This window comes from Corvus hawaiiensis, chromosome 26, assembly GCF_020740725.1.
Source record: "Corvus hawaiiensis isolate bCorHaw1 chromosome 26, bCorHaw1.pri.cur, whole genome shotgun sequence".
Classification (NCBI taxonomy): Eukaryota; Metazoa; Chordata; class Aves; order Passeriformes; family Corvidae; genus Corvus; species Corvus hawaiiensis.
In genome coordinates, this window is record NC_063238.1 from 30,329,364 (window position 1) to 30,345,321 (window position 15,958).

At 38.0% G+C, this 15,958-nt stretch overlaps 1 long non-coding RNA gene across 1 annotated transcript; it reads right to left on the reverse strand.

Annotated features, from left to right (window-relative positions):
• Window positions 1-201: 201 nt before the first annotated feature.
• On the reverse strand, window positions 202-14,950 carry LOC125316941. The gene is made up of 3 exons (XR_007199918.1): window positions 14,897-14,950; window positions 12,131-12,180; window positions 202-396 (listed from the first exon to the last, which is right to left on the reverse strand). It is a non-coding gene; the product is annotated as an uncharacterized LOC125316941 (long non-coding RNA).
• Between the last annotated feature and the right edge of the window lie 1,008 nt (window positions 14,951-15,958).

The following is a 15,958-nucleotide window of genomic DNA, read 5'->3' on the forward strand; positions in this document are numbered from 1 at the left end:
CCCCCAGATACCCACCTCAGCTCAACTTAGCATCCAAATTAAGAGCAATCATGAAATGGCCTGAATGTAGCCATCCAAATCTATTAGTACACAAATCTGAGGTGGCTTTACTAAAAATCTCAACGTGAGTCCATGGAATAAAGAATACTTTATTTTTCACTTTTGAAGTAGTACAGGAACTACTGTGAAACACTTCTGACTCTCTCAGCTGTGTGGTTTCCCAGGGTTTTTGCCACCTATGTGAGGTGACCCATGAATTGCAGCTCTTCTCTTGGTGGACAGTCGGTGGACGCTGCTGAAGGACTGGTACTGTCCACATCACACAGCTGGTTTGAAGAATGTTTGAGATCATGGCAGCCTGTTTCCTTCAATTCTCTTTCACCATTCCCATTCTTCCTGTGGAGGGGAATATCTAGTCTTGGGTCTCATATCAGATTTCTTCACAGCAGTCCATACCCCAAAGGTAAATGGTTTGTTGGCTGCTGTCAAACACAACCTTTCTTACAGACCCTGATACAATAACCATCTAGAATCAGTATCACTTCTTGAGTTTTACATTCTGTCTCTTGTTAACAGAGATTAGCATCCTTTTTTATCCTCTCCCCACACCCTCCCAAAGGGTGGCTGCCCTGGAATGAAGTTTTCAACATCTTTTTCCCTAAAAAAATCTTCCCAGATAAATCTTTTCCCCAGCCTGCACACTGATTCCCAATGGTCCTTTTTTAGCACATTTTCCCCAGAGGAGCACAGCAAACTTTATTAATGTTTTTAAACACAGTTATTTTGCATTCATATAGTATTTCCATACAGTCAGTACTGCAAAAGGTTATTCATTTAGTGTAGAGCGGCAGTGCAGAGGCAGAAGGATGTTGTTCACAGCCTGCATCCCTATAACTGTAGTCAGTCAGACTTATGTTTCTAGGGCTTTCAGCAGCAAACTAGGTCAGTGGGGCCCCCTACATCAAAGCTTCTCCTTAGACACTGTAAATCGCATGCTTTTATACTATTCCTACTGTACACTGTGTTCTTCTGTAATTACTAATGTATGTTTCCCATCACCACAAAGACTTCACATTGCTCAAAGAAAATCTCTCTTCAAAGGCTTTAAACTGTTGAAGGGTAGGCCCCCTTCTGAGAGCTACCATTGCTCTGGGTGATTCCTTCTTTAACTCATCCACAGTAGAACCATCAGTCAATTCAACTGGCCTGCGTCACACCGTGTCTGAACTGGCCTCAGGGTTGCATTTCAACTTTGGAAAACAGCACTGCAGAATTTAAAAATGCAGACTTAAAAAAAGAAAGAAGAAAGAAGAGGGGCAAAAAGGAAGAAAAAGCAATGAATTGCTTTATTCATACTCATCTGGTCCCAAAATCATGACACTTGTGTTAATTAATGTTCCTCACCAGCTCTAACTTATGATAGGAGAACACATGGCATTTTCATTTGCTAGTTGTACCTTGAAGAAAGTGATAATTAGGATGCATTAGCAGAAAAAAACCCCACAACTTAAAAAAGACAGCAAGGACTACATAGAAAAAAAAAGGTTTTTAAAATTCATTTTATGAAAACATGTATATGTGTATATACATATAGAAATACATGTATGATGACCTGTATATTTATGTAGCTAAAATAAAAACTCTGAAAACATTCCCTTCTGTGATAGCACTCAATACCACAAGTAATTCCATTGAAGTTAACGTTTTCTTTTGAGTAATAACTTACTATTGACAGCAAGCGCTAACAAATATTTGCAGGATTGGGTCTTAAAATTAAGGGGCATTTAATGCTAACACTTGAAACTCATACTTGAAAAGCATTCATGAATTAAGATAATTAATCATATGGTAGTAGCCACACACTATATTAGTTTTATAACTAATTATATACGAAAACGAAGAGTTATCTGCCTCACATTCTTTAGAAAACTGGGCCTGTGGATTGCTAAGGTCACACAGGAATGTTATGACACATCAATAAGCCAGTTTTTGTGTTCCTTGTAAGCATCTTAACTCTGAATACCCTACTTCTCCATTTCCTTCCCTTTGGCCTACCACTTGGCTCCCCTCAACTGAAGTCCCTCTACTGTACACTCTCTCTTATTCCTCATTCTAAACACAAAAATGTCTTACCCTGTTCCAATTGTTTCTTAGATTTCACTACTGCTGCTGCTGGCATCTTGACAATCCTTGACATAATTCAAATGATGTCCAAAGATGTTTTCCAAACATTGAGGGGTTTTCCATATTAAAATATTTGACATACATGATTAGATGTGGATAAGTATAGTATCATTATCATAGCAGGGCCATTCCTGGGGATGAAATCTGCATTCCAAATAGGATACACAAGGAAGAAAAAGCATCCTTGCTCTGGATAAAGAATACCTTCACCAGGAGTTATATGATACAACAATGGGGTTTAAATTAATTTAAAAGTTCAAGGCAAGCAAGTCTTTGGGACAGACTTTGGATTTACATGAGCTGTAGGGGTGGAAGGATAACTTGTGAGCTCTGTCTGCATAAAGCTGAAAAGATCAATCTAATGGAAAATAGCTGTGTGTCAGTTTATCAGGTTGGCATCCTTAATTTCATAACCTCATAAAAAACCCCACTGAAGCTCAAGCTACCATTAACTGCTGCCTACAGGAACAGAACTAAGTGGTTGTGTATTGCCAATTGCTTTTCTACAGGAGAACATCACTGACAGATTTCGCTCAGTTAGTCAAAAGGGAAGGCAAAAATACCAGCTTAATTTTTTTTTATTCTTCACTGCAGACAGTTTAATAATTTGACATTCTCTCCCTTTTCTTAACTTGTTTTATTCTGATTGTGCAAGTGCCAAGCTTTCAGCAAGAATTACCTCCTCCACAGCATCTGCATGTGACCAAGGCTTCCAGCCTCAGTGGGAAAGCATCTTTATTATTTGTATTGCAGGAGCAGCCTGGAGTTCATGTCAGAAACCAAGAGTCATAGTGCAAAGTGCTTAACAACTGCAGTCAGAATGTCCATTCCCTGAAGACTTCTGGCCTAAACCCAAAGACTCTCGCTGTACACATATAAGCAGTAGCAACAAAACATTTTCTGCTGATACTAAATTTGGTTCAAAAGATCCAGACACACATTTCTATACTTTCTGTATAGAAATATTTTGAGAAAGGGACTTATCCCTGTTCCCCTGGTTAAATTGCAATGAAATAGGGCAACAGAGGGATATAGTTCCAATTTTCAACACTTCTAAAAATAATCATGGGTCTCTTAAAGCCACTATGTCATAAAATGTATTTTAAATCCACAGTCATACACTACAATACAAGTGAAATGTCTCTGTACACCTTCAGTACACCTCTGAATATGATTTACACAATTTCAGACACAGTTTATGTGGAAGACTTGTGAATGTACTCCTGTTAACTCAGAACAAAGTTTAATAAGTGAAAACAGCATGGGAAGCATGAATGGAAACCTCCTCTCTACTTTCTGCTTCAGTTTTACTTTTGATTCAATAAGAGCTGAATAAGACCCTAGTACAGAAACTAAGGACAATTCTTTCAGCCTTGAGACATTAGTTATATCTTTCTGTTTCTCTGCTTTTTACCCTGCTCTTTTTCCAGATGTTATTGAATACAGTTCAGGGGAATGGTCCTGATATTTTCAAGAATGTTTACTTTATTTCAAAAATATCCATAACTGATCATGTCTAGGACCAAAAACATCGTGGTTTTGTGGGAAGAAAGATGTTTTGTAGCCTATGATGTTAGGATTAAAAAGTACAAGACTCAGTTGTATAGAGCCTCCAATTATACTTCTGCTCAGCAGAATCCTTGCAAGAAGATATATGCAAACTAGAAGAGGAATTTCATCTTTAACTCATTAGTTTTCCATGGAGAAACCACATGGCTGGACATTAAAGCACAACTCTATCATTCAGTACAGGCTGTGCTTTCATATTTTTCTGAGCTAGAGCAGACAGCAAACTATTCTATGTGTGTTCTGATTTTAATAACACAAGAAAAAGAACTTAAAATTAATTGAACTCAATAGGAAAAAAAATCAGAGGCCCCAATCAAGTTCCAAATATTGTATTTTGGGTTTTCTAACTTTTCTCACATGCAGTTTTTCTGTACTCTGCCATGAGTACTGCTGCTATACTTTCTTTACCATAATAAAGACTACAAAAAATCAAACCTTATAAGGGCAAGAATGGTGACAAATTATAAACCTTCTAATTACAAGTTCTTTGAACATTTACTATTCTTTTTTATATCAAAATATTATCACAAAATCTTTTTCCTGTAAAGCCCAACCTTGTGTAACCAGTTAAGCCTCTAGACAGCAAATAAACTGTAAATGTGTGAATATAGGGAAGTGTTTCAAGTTTGATTATCTGACCTTTGTTAAGGTGACCAATATACTTAATGATAACATAAAAGACTGTTATTTCAGAAAATCATGGCCTACATACTGTGGGTTTTGCTCTCACCTAATGTATCATCTAACATTTGAACATGACCTATTGTCCTTTTGTGCAGCAGAACTTGTTTGTTGGGGTTTTTTTAACATCAAAAAACTTTGTTCTCCTCAAGGTGCTCTTACTCAAGATCCCATCTATGGTTGCACTTGAGCTACTCTCATTACTGGGTTGCAATACAGCAGTCCCCTAGAGCATCTCCCGTATGTTTAATAGCACCTGTCTGACATGTAATTTCATGAAATTCTGTGTTAGCTGTATTAGTCATTTCAGCATGCTATCATTCTGATGATAAAGTATGGGACTCAAGCAGTCCTGCTAAACCCACATCATCAAGGCAAACATCTCAAAAGGCATATCAAAGTTTTCTCACATAGGAAAGTTCACTAGTAGATAAGAAACTTATTCTGAAAGCTTTTTAAGTAGTCTGTTGTTTGCTTTTAAGCACATCTATAATTTTTTACTTCCATATATTCAATGATTCTTTAAAATTAAGGTGCATAAGAAAATTAGTTTAGTGGATAACCTAGAGAAAATGCATTTGCCTTGGACTTTAGAGAGGTCTTTTTGACTAATGTCTTCTTCTGTGCTGTTTAAATCTTTGGGCTTGCTGGGGGAAGAGCAGAAAAGACATCCTCCAGCTCCTCATCAGACAGAAGTCCTCTGGACAGAAAGCATCTGCCATCTGAGCAATGAAATGCTGCTCACTTGAAACTCCATATTCACTCCCTGATGGGATGAGTAAACCTGGGAGATAGAGGGCAGGACGACTAAGCATGTGTTTGTAAACTGTGAGCCATGCGCAGCTTCTGCTGTGGGAACACTCTCCTGGTGTGTTTGTTTGTTTGCTTTATTCTATTTGTTCTTCTGTTTGCATTTTAAATCAGATTTACTTCCTAAAATGCCAACAAACTCAGCCTAATGCTCATGCCAACAAAATGCATCTGTGCCAAGAACATATGAAAGGGCACTAGAACATATACTTGTATCCAGTCAACAGATGTACAGAGTGAGCTGAGAATTTAGCTCGCTGAACAGTACATTCATGTACCAAAGTGCTGATTCATTACCCTGCCAGTGAGGCAAGGGTGAGAGAAGCCAGCAGCACGCACACAGGTCCCACTGTTATCACCACCGCTCGCCCACAGACACAAACCGAAGGTGCTGACCTTGGCAGGTTTGTTGCAGTTACTGTTTAAATAAATGCCTTGTGTGCTGTAGCAAAATACAATCCTGCATTGACAAAAAATAAATTTAAATCTTTCTCTATACTGAACTCTTGACACATATGTAGAGATTGAACATCACAGGAGTGGTCCCATCAGTGCTTTTGCCGGGACTTGTTAGCTCCAGCACAGGACCACAGATCCAACATCCACTAGCCAGCTAGGGAAAACAGGAGAAAACCCTGAATCTGTCTGCATCTCCCACCAGTATACAGCCATCCAGATACAATGGACCCTCTGTGTGTGCACCAGTGAATAAGAAACAACTGAGACTTGGAGGTTAAGGGAACTGTTAGCCTTCAGCACCTTGTGATATTTACAAATCCTTTGGGGATATTATTGACAAATGAGCAATATATCAGTAACATCCTTAAACACAAGAGTTATTGGAACATGGCAGAAAATAACACAATGCCAAAGAAATGGCTTATGCTTTTCAAATTCCAGAGAAGGGGTTAAAATAAAAAAAAAAAAAAAAAAAAAATAGGGAATGGTTTGCATGAACAGGTCTTGAAAACAGCTCTCTTTCCAACCAAATTATTACTAGAGCTTCCTGCCTAGATATTTTCCATTCTTGTATTCCCAGGGTGTTTTGCAAGTCCTCTCCTTTGAGTCAGTGAGCTTGCCCTGGCATACCTCCCCTGGCTGGCCAGGCACCTCTGGGCACTTGGAGTCAAAAAAACATATCAGGGTGAGTTTTTTTTAACATCTGCATGAAGAGCTGTAACCTATTAAAAGGGAAACTGATGCAACTAATGCATCCTAATTACATTTTGGAGCCTTCTTTAGCCTTCTGAACCAGTCAAAGCCTCAGTAATATCCATCTCATTAGATAAAGCCCAAGTATCAGTTGTTCTTTTGGAGGATTATTCTTTTCTGTGGGAACGAATTCAAAATATCTTGTCTGCCGAACACAGTTACAACCAATATATCAGCCTCATAAAATGTGTTTTATTGATTTGCCTTTGTGTGAAACATGAATTATTGACAAACACAGACCTTCATCAGATTCACAAATGCCTTTTTTTTCCATTTAAACCACATTTGTGAATCACATTTTGTTGACTATGAAACAAATGAGGCTGAGTATGTATACACATCTATATATGCTTGTGTGACTCTGTTAGGGATGTCTGTCCTATTACCTGTCAGATTAAATTACTTTGAATTCTCCAACTATTTATCCACCTTCTGTTTACTGCCAAAATGGAAGTATGACATCCCAGTCCTCTCACCTCTGCCGGTTCACCTACAATATTAAGGATACAAGATCAAGTATTAAAAAAATTAGGAAATTCCAACAGTATTAACTCAGCCCCATCTATATCCTGTGTATTTTTTGGCACATGTGAATAACAAAGAGTAATACAGTGGGGCCATTAAACTGGACATTCCCCACCTGCAGTAGTAAAATTTACCAGACTATTTGAGGTATTTCCCATTCTAAGTAAAAGGTGCACTACAGACAGAGTCATAAAGGTAATTACACTGGAGCAGAATGTCAGTAGCTTAATGATGCCAACTGCAAGATTTACTTTTAATGAGGAAAAAAATTGAAATTATGACTATGTGTTGTGCTTCATTCATTTTACTCTAAAATGCAACAAAAGCAATTAAAAAAAAGAAAATGCGAAAATTGTGGTTCTGAGATTATATGTTTTGAAAGTTCTGCATTGTTTATTACAGTTCACCCTCCACATTAGAAACAAATAGCTTTTATTGATACACACAGATAAAATGCTCTATTCAACTGTACCTGGACGCAATGGGGATACTTAACAGACTGGTCCTGCACACATTCTTCACCGATGTATTCCTTAATTTTGTTTTCCAGGCCAAAGAGCTACTATCATTTTGGATCTCTTCCAGTATCTGGTGGTTACTATAATATTGTTTTTATTCTAGCTCCATCCAGGAGGCAGAAATGTTTCCTTGCAGTAGCCAAAAGCAGTAGACCACAATTCTGCTGAGTGTAGGCAGAGAGTTTGGAAAGGGCGTAGCTTTAAGAAGGCATATGTGTGTGTATCAGGAAGGGAGTTGGGTTTAAGTCCATTTTAACAACCTACAGGGAATTTCTGTACCTCACTAGGAACTGAGTAGGTCCATAAATGGCTGAGCATTTAAGAGTGAATCTGAGTATCACAGCCATCAAGCTTTAAGTTTCTAGCCTCTGGACACAGTCAGTTGCAGGAATACTAAAAGTATTAACATTTAAAAATATAGATGAGAACACAGCTTGATTTTGTTGATGTGGTCATTCATCTGCTGTATTCTACCTTAGCCAATAGGCCTATCATTAACCTAGTACTCATTTTAGTTTGGGTTTGCTTTTAGCTTCAGTCTTTTCTCTGGTTCATCTTCCTTATTAGTTACATAATATGCTAATTTCCTGAAGAAACACATAGTTCATATAAATTGAAGTATATTGGATCAGAAGGATAATTTTGATGAACAAAATAGGATAACTGGAGAATAAATTAGTCATTTCTGCAATTTTTTTACCTAAAGCATTTCTATTTGTCAGAGCTAGTTTCCCCAGAATATGAACACACATGTAGAAAATATTAGAGTACTTTGCTGTGGTTGTGTGTTACAATACAGTTTACTGCTAAGTGTAGTAAGTAGCAAGAATGGCCAAGATGCCCAGAACACAGGAGCCATCTGGGGTCACACTAACCAGTGTTGCCACTACAGACACTAAGTGAAAACTGTGATTCAGCATCTCTTGTGAAAGCAGTTCTTAAGCCTTACATCATCAGTTTTCTGCTGTTCAATATGGCTCTGGGGCTGAGGAAGGCTCTGTTCTGACTCTGCCCAGCAAGGCTGTGTGTGCAGGTTCCCACAATGAGAGCAAACTCACTGCAACTCCCCATCCACGTCCTCACTGGGGTCGCCTGAGCAGTCCCCACTGCTACATCACTGAAGCAGCTCTGTCACCTCTACAAAGAGCACTTGAGCTCCCCCAAACACTCCCTGTCAGTTGGCATTCAAAGCCTGACCTCTGTGCACTGTAATCATCTCATGACTCCACCTTGGTGACCTACCTTTCACTGCCCTTCAGCATCCACACTGGTCCTACTGCATTTGGTTAATTAGACAAGTTTGTACTTATGAAGCTGGCTGAGAGAGTTGCAGGAAGCTCAGCAGAGGTCACACAAAGAATGTGACAAGCTGAGGTGACAGCCACGGCCTAGAGTCATGTTAGACAGCACCCCAGTAGACTCAAGTTCACCCCTTTTCCAAATCACAGGGGCTCTCAGAATCCCATGGTGGTTATCAATACCTGGTATGGCTCAGACATTTTCCCGTATGTGGGGAGCATGGTCAAGCTGCTAATGGCGGCCACTTTTTTTCCCCTCTTTACATCACTAGTCTTCCATCCCTGTCGTGCAATCACAAAACTCTTTTTTGTCCAAATAAGGGATGACCAACAGTGGGCTATGTGTTTCAGTATATGCTTAACCACCTTCATGTTCTGTGTGACAAGCCAGCACTAGCTCAGAAAAGGAGTATTCTTGTTTCTATATTCTCCCACCTTACTCTCTGTGCCATGCTTCAAACGATGGTCAACATCTCATAAATGTTTATTCCATATTCATGGTACAGAGGTTCAGTGTTGAGTATGGAGCCCTGTGTGGCCATACCCTTATTTTGGAGCTGAGCTCCATGCTAGTTGCCATTGTTGTTCTGATAATTGCCCTGCTAAAGTAGAGCCAGCAGGTAAACTGAGGCTGTGCCTGTCCCAGAGCTTGTGCAAGGCCCTCTAGTAACTGGACTATCCGATGTGTTTGTTGCTGGTGGTGCTCCGGACACGCTGACACCATTCAGAAGCAATGGTTTGCCCAGCCAAGCCCATTGGTGGAATACAGATTTTAACTCACTGATATTTCAGTCCAGATCCCTACAGTATCTCACCAATGTGTCACTTGGAAATGACCTGTCTTTTAAAAAGAGGCATATCCCAAGATCAGTAGGTGGTTTCCTGCACCAGGGATAGAACATAGGAGGGGACATTTGCAATCTGTTGAGAAATTAGTATGGCCTTTTTCAGACAATGCTGAGTAGGTGGACCAGACCCTCACTGTTGAAACAGAAGTTAATTTGCTCTCAGTCAAAACCAATCATTACTGAGATAAACAGTACAAACAAAATTAATTTTCCTCAAAGAAGAGGGCCAGTTGGCATAAAATGAGCTAGAAAGCCACTCCACATCTAATAGGACTCAAGGGACTGTCTGCCACATTTGAAGATTAAAAGAACAGCAAGAAATAATCCGAATGAAAATTTACATGCAAACTGTCCCTCCTTCAGGGACAAATTGTGTTAGTCAGATCCCAAAGTTAGGAGTTATTTTCATAAAGGTCACTCTTGACTCACTGAATAGCCTTTTAACACCACACATGACAACTGTATGAACTGTAATAAGCTGATTAAGACATTAGCATTTTACAGACATCTCCAAGTTTACCAAACCAACATTTTTTTTTAATGTCCCTGCTGTTCTCTTCTGAATTCCTCAATTATGTGTCTACTGTCCATTGCACTTAGTTCCTGGATCAGTAAAATTTGCTGTTGGTGATTGTCTCGACCAAGAAAAAAAATTAGAATATAAATTTGTTGGTTGTATGGACATGTTACTGGGAGTTGAGGGCTCCTCCAGAGGCAGCAGTTTGACAACCCACTGTGGCACAAATCCTCTGGAGCAGCTGAGCTTGCAGGACTAGAGACCAGTATAGAAACGTTGCAGTGGGTCTTAAACCTTATAAATTAATTAAAATTTCACCATGTTTCTCTTTTAGGCTTAGTATTACATTTCCAAAACAGAAAGATACACGAAACTGTCAATAGGAATAATGTTTCTTAGTCACTTTTGAGAATCCCTCTCAGGGAGATTTGCCATCTTAAAGTACAGTAGGTACGATTCATGCTCTACACACTATATTGTTCTGGCTTTTCTTTAAAACAAACTCAAGATCTCTAATTCTGTTTCACTTTGTGGACTGTCAAAGTTTTCATTTGCTTTGTCCTTTACATTTCTTTTTTTGACCTCTCAAGGGGAGCTGTTTGCCATGTGCTGCACTATTCAACAAAAGTCTCGCAAATAAGGGCATTTTTCTTCTTTCTTCTAAGCAGAGATCATCAGTTCCAGGACCCATCAGCCTTCCCCAGACCTGTACTGCATTACACTTTACTCACTGATTCACCCTCTTCCGCCTCCTTCCACTCAAAAACGGTTGAGGCAAGGAATATCTCTATGTTCAGTGTCAGCCTTATACACTGCTAGTACCAGCTCCTGCCTTTGTAAAGAGGAAAACCAAAAATATAAACAACACAGGACAGATTTTTAATTTTTTTTTTAAATATTACTCATGTACATCGTTCTCCTATGATTGGTTAAGTGGCTGTGTGACAACATTTATCTCTGTTCTGCTGTGGATAATGGAGTGCCCTAGTTTGCACAAGGCTTTCCACAAAGCATCCCCCTTCCAGCTTCCACTGGACGTTTGTTCCTCTAATACTCACTCCTACTTCATGTGGAAAGGATTATCTCCAACAGCAATTCAACATACGCTTCTCCTTCACTGTCTTTATCTCTGTCTCTCTTCAGAGAACTGATGACTGAATCATCCTTTACACTGGGGATAAAAATAATTATAGAAGGGCTAAGAAGCTCCATGAGTTTCAACTTGCAGAGTTTCTGTGGGGTTTGCCCATCAAGGGGCGGGGGAGGGAGGACAGGGTGTGGTTTTATCCCTAAGCTAAAAATACAAAAGGCAAACAGTGGTTCCAATAAGTGTAAACTACTCATTGTACCCAGTGTTATTATTCTGTATTGGTTTACAACCTACCTTTCATGAGGATATGATAGTGATGACTTCACTTCACCCATCACTAATACCGTGGGAATGGGTAACCATTTTACTGATGGCAAAGATAATTTGTGTCCAAGCAGAAATGAGAAATGACTTATCCAGCCAAAAAGAATGGGGTTCCTACTACTTCAGGACAAGATTAAAGCCTGGAATTGGAATCGAATCTTTGTGGTCAGGGAGAATCTGGACACAGCCATGACTGAAAGGCAAAGAAGCAGACAGCGTGGCCCAGCAGGTGCCAACCAGCCTGCTGGCTTAGGCTGGGCTGCAGACTTGGCAAGAACTTCAAGGGCTCAGGAGTAGAAGGAAGACAAAAGTCCAGACCTGGGGTGGGGGCTTTCAAAAGAAGCCTGAGAATCTCTCTGAGTGGGAGAGGAAGCTAAGGTGGAGAGATTGTTTTGGGGTGGAGGCTGCAACTGTGGGAGATGTGGCCATTCAGGGAATGTAGTATTCTGTAGTTTCCAGGAATTATGAAGGGTATTTTGAACTAGGACAATTAGTCCTTGGGAATGTTTGTTTCCATTGCTTGGTTTTTTCAGATAGGGAAAAGAAATACTTACCGCAATTTGTTTTTAATACTGTTTTGTAAGCCTTTGATGACTAGAACAACCTGATAATATAGGAAACAGAAAATATTAGATTGGGTTGATCAAAAATTTAAGAAAAACCAGCTCTACATTTTTAGAACTCTGCTATGTTGTATAATTTTTAGAGATTACCAATATCAAGTTCTAGTCCTGTACTTCCCTGTACATAGTTTTTCTGAAATATAATATTATATGGATTTTAAAAAGTAGCAGGGAAGATTAAAAAAAAAAGTATCGCTTTATTTTATATATTGCTTTTAGGTTCCTTCTGTAAGAAACCTTATAATTAAATTGAACAAATAGTCCTATTGTGAGAGACCGAAGCAATTTTTTACAGTATTAATTTCTGCCTCTTCAATTAGTCCAGACTGCTGTCATCAAGATGATCTTTCCTACTTGGTCCTCTGACTATGTCATCTCCCTTTTATAGTCTCTGAGTCACTTAACTCAATCTCTTATTAGTTTCACCTCACATTCATTTTTTCTTGTGATTGTTTTTAAGGTTACAAGCCACACAGTCTCTGCGTATGCTCTCTACTAATTCCTTTTCACACTTACTCATTACAAGCTTCCCTGCTCTGCTGATGGCTCCAGCTTTTATCTCCAAATCCCCTTCCCTTCTCATAAGTACTTCCATCATTTCTTCCACTCAACACCTAGGCTGAAAGAACTCTCACAACATAACTTAGCCAGCCTTCTCCCTTTTTCTTGTTTAAATTGCTACAGAATTCCAACTTCTACATAATCACATGGAAATAGTAATGTTTTCACAATTAATAAACAGTAAGTCTTTTGTCACTAGGGCATATAAAGCAGCGACCACATAATTATGTGCAGCATGAACTTGTAAGTTGTCCTACCTCTTTCTATCTTATAGTGCAGCCATATTCAAGTCCTGTGTACAGACTGTACTATCTTCAGTGCAAATACTAATCAATGATTTTTCCAGGATGCTTTTAGATTAATATAGGACAAGCAATAGTAGTAGTGCATTATATGCAGATATTTCATGCAAACTGGTAATTTTAAACCTAACAATAATTTGTTGTCAATGATGCTGAAGGCAAAATCAGTAGATAAATCAGAGCCCTGCCCTCCAGTGTCCTCTGTTTTTTGAAAGTCTGTTGTTTTGGGTCTTTTTAAATAACAAATGCAAGTTAAAATTAAAACATGAATTGATTTGAAATAGTTCTGTTTATAATCATCTGCCCATTCAGACCTATTAAGTAGGTCAAGTGTGTCCTTTTTACATAGATTTTGAAAGCCTCATGCTGTTAGAGGACAAAACAAATGACTAATATGCAACTCCCAAGTCCTTTCTAGCACTAGGTGAAAATGTAAGCCCTCTGCAAAAAGATGAAAAAGATCACTAAGTAAATAAGAAATCAATTAAAAAAAAACTTTTGAAAAGAAGCTTTAGAGAGACTTAGCAGACTGATAGACTAACAAAAAAGAAAAAAAAAATTAAATACAATAGGGTGGTTGGCTCTGAAGGCTCCTGGAGGTAGCATGGCAAATGGTACAACATTTCAAACACCCCAATTCTGACATGTTGTGTGCACAGCCAAATAGCTGGGATACCCACCTGAGGAAGAATGTGAAAAATCAGTGGTTTTTCTTTGTATAATTTTTAAATACATTCTGTAGCAGGATTTTTAAAGCTCTGAAAAAAATATTTTACTAAAAATATGAGCAAAATCCAGGCTCCATGAAAGTCAGTGCTTTCAAGTTCAGACAATAGTTCTAATTCTTATCCAATTGGATAGCAGTCTATTAATGTTGGGAATTGGGCTTTATTTCTGTTTCCTGAATGTTGTACACATACGGCTTTTGAAACAGAAGATATAATTTGAGTGCTGATTCAAGCATATATACTCCCTTTATATTCAGAACCATGGAAAAGGTTCTTGCACGTATTATGCTAGTATTTTTGCAAATTGTTGAAAGATAAAAGGTATGTAGGATATGTTGGCTGATGGCTGCAGTTTGGGTAAAATGCTTTATAAAAGTGTCTTTTTTTCCAAATAAAATATGTTTCAGGCTTTAGCTACAGAAAAATAATAGATATGATAAATGGCACCTGGTTTTAGCTTGAGCTTCCATTTGTTCCAGAACAGTTTTCATAACAAGATATATAGCTTTAATTCATTTTTTTCTTCTGTGCTGTCGGAAATGGATACAATAAGAATTCTATCTAATTTCATATGTTACTTGTGAAGCAGTCTTTCTTAATGAGTTTCTTAAGCTGCCCTTTGAAAAAGAGTTAATGGGAAAAATAACTTCATCTTTGGAAAAACAGGGAAATAGTTTGTATCACTATAAAAAGGGTCAGAACGCCAATCTTGTGACTGAGCCTTTCCAAAATAAAACAAAACAAAATAAACCAAACCAAAATAAAATAAAATTATATTAAATTAAGTTTAAAGAGAACTTACATACTGGAGGAAGAAAAATGTAGCAATAACCTGATATCACTAAAAATAATTATGCAGTCTCTGTTTCTTTTTTATTAAGCTTTTGCCTACATATATAGTTGACAAATGCAGTAAGTAACCTTATTATTCTCACTGAACAGCATAAAGCAAAAAGGGTTAATCTAAAATCTTGGACTGAGGTCTGAACTGACCCGTCTAGGCTAATGTTTTAATCAGAAATGCAAGGCTGTGCTGCAGATCCCGCCAAAGAAAGGATTTCCCATAAAAGAACCAGACATAATAAAAGAAAATTACTTTAAATTACCCTGATCTTCACTCTGACTCATTCTGGGATGCTTTCTAACAAGCCAGGACAAATCTGAAAGAAAACCCAAATAAATATTTGTTGTCAGATTTAATATCTAGTAGATATTATTTCTAAAGAAACCAAGTTATTTGAGCAACATAGATTCCTGTGTAATTCTCTGAAGAAAACAGGTTTAAGACAAGCGGATATAAAGGTAATGGTGTGAAATAAAATTAAGCAAGAGCAAATTAATAAGAAGAATTTCAGGGTTACATTTAGAACTGGATCTTCCAAATACCTTGGTGATTGCTAAGAATGGTAACCACATTTGCTAGAAAAAGAATTAATCTTGTCAAATTTAATAATGTCTGTTAAAACCTAATGTCTTCCTGCCTGATGAACACTAAAGCTTTTGAGCTAAAAGTTGCCCTTCAGACTTGCAGACAAGTGTTTTTAGATAAGGTATTAATAGCAGTATGTACCACCAAAATATCTCACTGAATTTGTGTTAACTATACCCAGAGAATCAAAATTCAAAGCCTAAGTTAGACACGGAGGCCATAGAATATGAAAATCTAACCCTGTGGACACAAGATAGTGCTCCTTTGATGTAAATATTCTGCTTTTATACTGAGTTAATTTATGGTACTAAAAGAAAATACCCAGTTCTTGGTTTTGTTTAGCTTTTTTGATATATTTTGCAAAGAGACATTCAGGCAATCCCTTTTGTCTTACTGTTGAACTAAAACACAGAAACCAGATGATCAAGTTAAACAACCTTATTTTTTGATACAAGCATGCAAAATTTGGTAAAACATCCCAAAACACTTGGCTTTTTTCCTTAAATATTTCAAGAGCAAATATCTCTGAATGTTAGCTCTAATGAAATTAGTTAAACAGCTGAGACTAGCATAGTGCCCTGTCATTAGATTCTGTTTCTACCTGAGACAGCAAGAGAGACATGGGAACACATCTTCGGGAAAAAAATTTGATTCAGGAATGAGACACAGAACACAGCTGAAAGATGCTGTTAAGATCTCCATTTATAATTCTCAGCCTTTCAAAGAGCCTTCAAGGGAA